General features: G+C 41.4%; 1 long non-coding RNA gene across 1 annotated transcript in view; it reads left to right on the forward strand.

Annotated features, from left to right (window-relative positions):
• Window positions 1-5,788, forward strand: part of LOC147102536 (uncharacterized) — a 35,072-nt gene extending 29,284 nt beyond the window's left edge. The window contains exons 2-3 of the long non-coding RNA XR_015073285.1: window positions 3,205-3,266; window positions 5,605-5,788. This is a non-coding gene — a long non-coding RNA (uncharacterized LOC147102536). The remainder of the gene's footprint in view (window positions 1-3,204; window positions 3,267-5,604) is intronic.
• Window positions 5,789-6,270: the final 482 nt, after the last annotated feature.

Consider the following 6,270-nt stretch of genomic DNA (forward strand, 5'->3'; position numbering starts at 1 on the left):
TCCTTCTTGATGCTCAGTACCTCCAAGGTACTATCAGAAAAACTGGGTGCCCCGAACAAAGTCCTTTTGTCAGTGGATTCTGAAACTTAATTGTGCTAACCAACATTGAAAAGTGCACCTCCCCTTTGTGCAGGCTGCCTTTAAGTAGCCGCAGCCCACTGGATTTTCCACTTCCAATCAGCAAGCTGTCTATACCACCAAAATGGATCAGGCCTTCATAGCGAGAGGATTCGAGTACAGGAGCAAGGATGTCTTGCTGCAGTTGTACAGGGCCTTGGTGAGACCACACCTTGAGTATTGTGTGCAGTTTTGGTCGCCTTATCTGAGGAAGGATGTTCTTGCCATGGAGGGAGTGCAGCGAAGATTCACCAGACTGATACCTGGGATGGCAGGGATGACGTATGAGGAGAGATTGGGTCGATTGGGCTTGTATTCACTAGAGTTTAGAAGAATGAGAGGGGATCTCATTGAAACTTATAAAATTCTAACAGAACTAGACAGACTAGATGCAGGAAGGATGTTCCCGATGGTGGGGGAGTCCAGAACCAGGGGTCACAGTCTAAGGATAAGGGGTAAGCCATTTAGAACTGAGATGAGGAGGAATTTCTTCACCCAGAGAGTGGTGAACCTCTGGAATTCTCTACCACAGAAGGCCATTGAGGCCAATTCATTAAATATATTCAAAAAGGAGTTAGATATATTTCTTTAGGCTAAAGGGATCAAGGGATATGGGGAGAAAGCAGGGACAGGGTACTGAATTTGGATGATCAGCAATGATCTCATTAAATGGCGGAACAGGTTGGAGGGGCCAAATGGCCTACTCTTGCTCCTATCTTCTATGACTAGTAAGGGCATCAAGGGATATGGCAATAAGGCCGGTGAATGGAATTGAGGCAGAAGATCTGCAGGGACAGGGTACTGAATTTGGATGGTCTACCATGATCTCATTGAATGGCGGAGCAGGCTTGAGGGGCCGAATGGCCTACTCCTGCTCCTATTTCTTATGTTCTTATGTTCTTATGGCTCCTGGCAATGCCATCAAGTGGGCAGAGCAGACGCCCCGACCACCGCCCGCTCGATTTGCGCTGCACATCAAAATTGACCCCTGTGTGCTTTGAGAGAGCTGACTCGGGGAGCCCAGTGTTATTTGCATTGTGATGACACTTACACACAAGTGACACAATGATATGCATCAACTTTATTTGTAAGCATGTTCTGTGCTGGTAAAAACAGCATGCCAAACATGTTTTTATTAAAGACAATATCCTTTTTAACGGATTCTATTTAATGTTATCGCACATTCCATATCTGTTGTGCTGATTGAATTTCGAACACAATAGTGTTAAAGTCAAGCAGTGCCTGTGTGCAGATGGCTATATTTGTAAGCTGTAGTGTTGATCGTTTATTGAATCTCAAATTGAATTGCCTGCCATTTTCCTGCTCATGTAGTTAATTGTTCACAGCCTTCCTATTGTTTAGTTAAGATCATCTAAAAATGAACAGAGATTACAGGCAGTTCAAAAGCTAGTTAAAAGCCACAGCCTCTGAAATAACTGCGTCAGCCGCTTTGTATGTACATCGTGATTGGATGCTGAAACGATGAGTAAGTTAAATACAACCCATAGCACATTCCTTTCTAAAGAGCGGTTCCGAAAATAATACTGTGATTGAAATCTGTAATGGTGAGCTAGAGAAATGTCAGGCAGAGAAATAAGATCTCCCAAAAATGTTAACTTTTTTTCTGGTAATGTGTTAATATGTGTAAGTTATTGTGCAATTATGAATGTTACACAAGCCTTTTGCAAGGAGCAAAGGAGCTTATTACGCAATTTGCCAGCTGTGGTACAAACTGGATAAACATTTGACGACTTAGATAAAGAAACCTTTATAAATCTTGCCTTCACCTTAGTGTTTCTTACAATGCATCTGATTAAATATAATGATAAGGGTGATATAAAATGATCATTCAGTTGCTGCACTATTTAACCCTTTCAGGACTGCAGCTGTGATTTTGTACCAGCCCACGTGAAAATAGAATTCAAAATTATTTTGATTGGGTTTTCTTCATAATTTGTCATGAAGTTTTCAATTTGCTTCAAGAAATATTGGCGCTTTAACAAATATGAAGAACAGAGCTCCAAAACACAACTGAATTGCTCATGAAGATTTGCATAATTTATACAATTTATAAACTACATCAAATGTTACTTTCTGTTCGCATGAGTCAAAAATCTTCATTTGCTCCGAAGAGAAATTGATTTTGGAGATGACCCATGACCTGTCACACCTGCAACCTACAACCATCCTTCTCTTTACACATACAGAGACACAGGCACCCTCATTCAAACTGACCTGTGCCTCTGCATTTCCTCCCCAGCAGAATTTTACTCCATTCTCAACTCTACCGCTACTTCAGGTCTGGATTATTTTCCCCTGCTTCTTCTAATCCCAGCCCTAAATTTTCCCAGTTTCCTATCACTGGTACAGCTCCTAGACTTGGATTTGCTTTCTCCCTCTCTGCTGCTTTTGTCCCTCTAAATGGGGCACAACCGTAACTTCACAGTCCATTTTCTACATGCTGTCGCTATTCTACCCTCCCATGTATTTAATGAGTGGATATAGAGCAAAAAACTGCCATCTGGTCTGATTCAAAATTCACTGTTAAATTCTAGTTTATGCCAGTCTAATCCATATTCTATTTGAAATATCAATGCCCTTGTTTTATCAGGTAATCAATTGGAGCTATTAATACAACGTTACTAAAAATGTCAATAAGATCTCATTAAAATATTCAGAATCAAGCATCAACTACAACCAGGTTAACATTTTCTTCAAGCATTTTCTTAAATGGGAACAGTTTATATCTATAAGCCTGAAAATATAAGCTTATCAGATACAGTATAACAAAATCCTCACAGCCTGCATGTGAACTTGATACTTGTGGTATATTCCCACTGTGTTATCATGATGTTACATTTTATTTTGTTCTTTTTTCATTACTCCACCCCCGCTTCCCCCCCGCCCCCAACAGGGTGTCCAACGTCAGAGTTTTTCTGTGTGAACTGACTGATTTTACTGTCATTGTGGTGGTATATGCTACATGTTTTTACTGTGGTAATGTACTTGCTATGTAATCAGTGGTAGAGATTACTGCGCTATTCAGATTCTCAATTTAGAGATTTTATTTTTACTTTGAGAATTCAGGATGAAGAGCCAAGCCCCGTAGTGAAGGATACCACCAAAGTTCAATGGAGCAAAAAATAAAGGTAAATTGGGAAGCACTGATTAGTGTAACACAAAGGTTGATTGAAAATTCCTTTCAGAAATGTAAAGTCTTCTCATTCGTTCAAGGTTTAAAGAAGAGAAACATGATTGGAATCAAATTATATGCAATGAGTCAGAACAAACTGCAGTTATTTGTATGAGCAAGAATTGCTATGCAATACTGGTAGCGATTAAGCTACGAATAATTGGGCCTTGGCTAAAATGAACCAGTAAGGAAGGTAGTTATACCTATCAGAATCCTATCTTGTGTCACATTGATATGCTTCTCTGTTTTTGAGAGTGTTTTTAAGCCTCAACAGCAATCTAGAATCATAAACTACAAAAGTATCCTCGACTAAATTATTGCATAACATGATATTCTGCTCTTGTGTAATAAATTTCCAAGCAAAATGGCCAATATGTTAAGTAACAGGCCGTGTAAAAATCACTATTACAGCTGGCATGCTTCACTTAAACAAAAGCAAATACTGCGGTTGCTGGCAATCTGAAATAAAAACAGAAAATGCTGGAAACACTCAGCAGGTCAGGCAGCATCTATGGAGAGAGAGCGATAAATAGATGTTTCAGGTCGATGACCTTTCATCGGAGCTTCACTTACCTTGGGCTGCAATCTCAATTATGATTACTTGCAACTGGTAGCTGGGATTTTAGTTTCCTACCCACCACTGCTGAAGAAGCAGCAATCTGACTTTGCTTAGAGGTCGTGAACTGGGTTGGGGAAAATTGCTCTGGAAAGAACCAAAAGGTAGAATGAGCTCTCAGCCAGAAAGCCAGTGCTGGAACTTGTCGAAGCCCCTCAATTGAAGAATAGCAGTCAGAGGCCTCAGTCAAAGAGGTAGTCTCATGAGGAACAGAAACCCAGATTCTGAAAGGAAACTGTGAATATAGCGAGTGTTGCAGCTGACGCCCTACAGACTCAAATGGCCCAGTAACCATGACAACTAGCATGGCTTGTTCCACTCCTAGTTATATAAATTTATAGCTAATCTTACCTGTGAAATTCAAATATCCAACTATCTGGCATTAAATGCAGACAATGTGAAATTCAAATATCTTTGGCAAACTCATTTTTAAAGGGGTACTGTCTTCATGAAAATTGATTCCATTTGGCTGCAAACACACAATATTGCGATAATGATCAAAAGCATCATTATTTTACTTCCACATAATATTACTACAAAAATGATCGACAGGTGATGCATCCCAATTTTTAAAAAAAGGCAAGTTTAAAAAAAAAAGAGGATTAAAATTTTTATTTAAAGAACCTCTTTCAGTCATTAGAAATAATTAATCTATATAGTACCTTATGTCCTCAAAATGTATTGAAGTGCAATCAGTAGATTGCTTTTATTATAGATATTCTGTTTTTGGGTAACGGCGGTTGAGGAAAGAATATTGACCAGGGCACTAGCAGATCTCTCTGCTCTTCTCTGAATGTGCCATGGGGTCTTTTTATAGCCACATGAGCAGGAATATGAGGCCTAGATTTCATATTTCCTCAAAAAAACAGCACCTCTGACAATACAGCATTCTCTCAGTACTGCAACAAAGTGTCAGGATAGATGATTTGCTTGAGTCATGGAGGGGAGCTTGAGCCCATGGAGGGGAGCTTGAGCCCATGGAGGGGAGCTTGAGCCCATGGAGGGGAGCTTGAGCCCATGGAGGGGAGCTTGAGCCCACTGTCTTCTGGCTCAGAGATGAGACTTCTACCAGCTGAACCATGGGGGCAGAAATTTGACTTCCGCCAGAAATGGGTTTGGGTTCAGCCCTCATTACCACGCTGCCGACGAGCTGTGGGCACCAAATGGGCCTCCCAGCAAAGCTTGCCGGCTCCAGGCGGCGCAATATCGGGCATCCCGGAGGCCAATCCAGACAGCAGGAAAGTAGATCTGGCGGGTGAGGGGGAGAAATCCCATCACTTGAGGGGGAGGGGAGCTCAAGGTCGCAGCAGTCCATGTTATTCTTCATTATCCTTGGAGGAGCGCTCCTACTGGTCCCCACCCCCCAAAAAAAATTTCACATCACTTTTTGGGATCTCTTCCTCCTCACTGCCTGGTACAACTAGGCGGAGCATATATGGCGCACATTCTACCCATTTGTATTGGGCGTTGGTGAAGGGTAAATTTGGCACTGATTAATTTCTTTCAAGAGAATGCTGTGATGGAGTGACTCTAGGGTTTTTCTTTTCATACGAATCAACAAGATAGGGTGAATTATTTACCTTGTCAGTATTGCACGTGAAATCACAATCTTTAATTCTATAAAAGTGTTGCTCGGCCAAATCAGTTTGCAAACCTATTGTAACTCATCTTATTTTAGTTAGATTTCTGTTCCTTCATCGGCGCTGACAGCACTGTGGGAGAACCTTCACCACATGGACTGCAGCGGTTCAAGAAGGCGGCTCACCACCACCTTCTCGAGGGCAATTAAGGATGGGTAATAAAATGCTGGCCTTGCCAGCGACACCCACATCCCATGAACGAATAATAAAACATTTTTTTTAGATTGGCTTCGCTTCAGGTTTATTTTGCACGTTAATAGCCAATTAACATAGTAGTGCCAACCATGTTGAGACTGTTGGAGTTGAATTATGTAGGTTGTAGTGTCACTTTTGATTTCCTGGCATTTTCACTCAATTAGCTTCAGGGTGAAACTTTTATGTTCTTGAAAGTTTCATTCCTGGTTTTTCATTTCCCTCAATGATTAAGTAAGGTGAGGAGAGACCGTGACATTGCATGTTATTCGTGGTTTGTTGGAAAGGACTAAATGGCCATTCGGAGCAGGCACGAAGGGCCGAATGGCCTACTCCTGCTCCTATCTTCTATGCATCTTCTTCTATATTGGGGAGGGGGCGCTGAGTTAATGCATCTAGTGATGTGTCCTGGGTAACCATGGTCTCCTGGAGCCTTTGCGAATGAGAAATATTCCAGAGTTGTTCTGGGAAACCAATCCCTGCCCTTGCTGATTTACTTTTGTTCCCGGTCC

The sequence above is a fragment of the Somniosus microcephalus genome, chromosome 22 (assembly GCF_052327205.1).
Source record: "Somniosus microcephalus isolate GS21.2 chromosome 22, FLI_Smic_1.0, whole genome shotgun sequence".
In the NCBI taxonomy this organism is placed as follows: domain Eukaryota; kingdom Metazoa; phylum Chordata; class Chondrichthyes; order Squaliformes; family Somniosidae; genus Somniosus; species Somniosus microcephalus.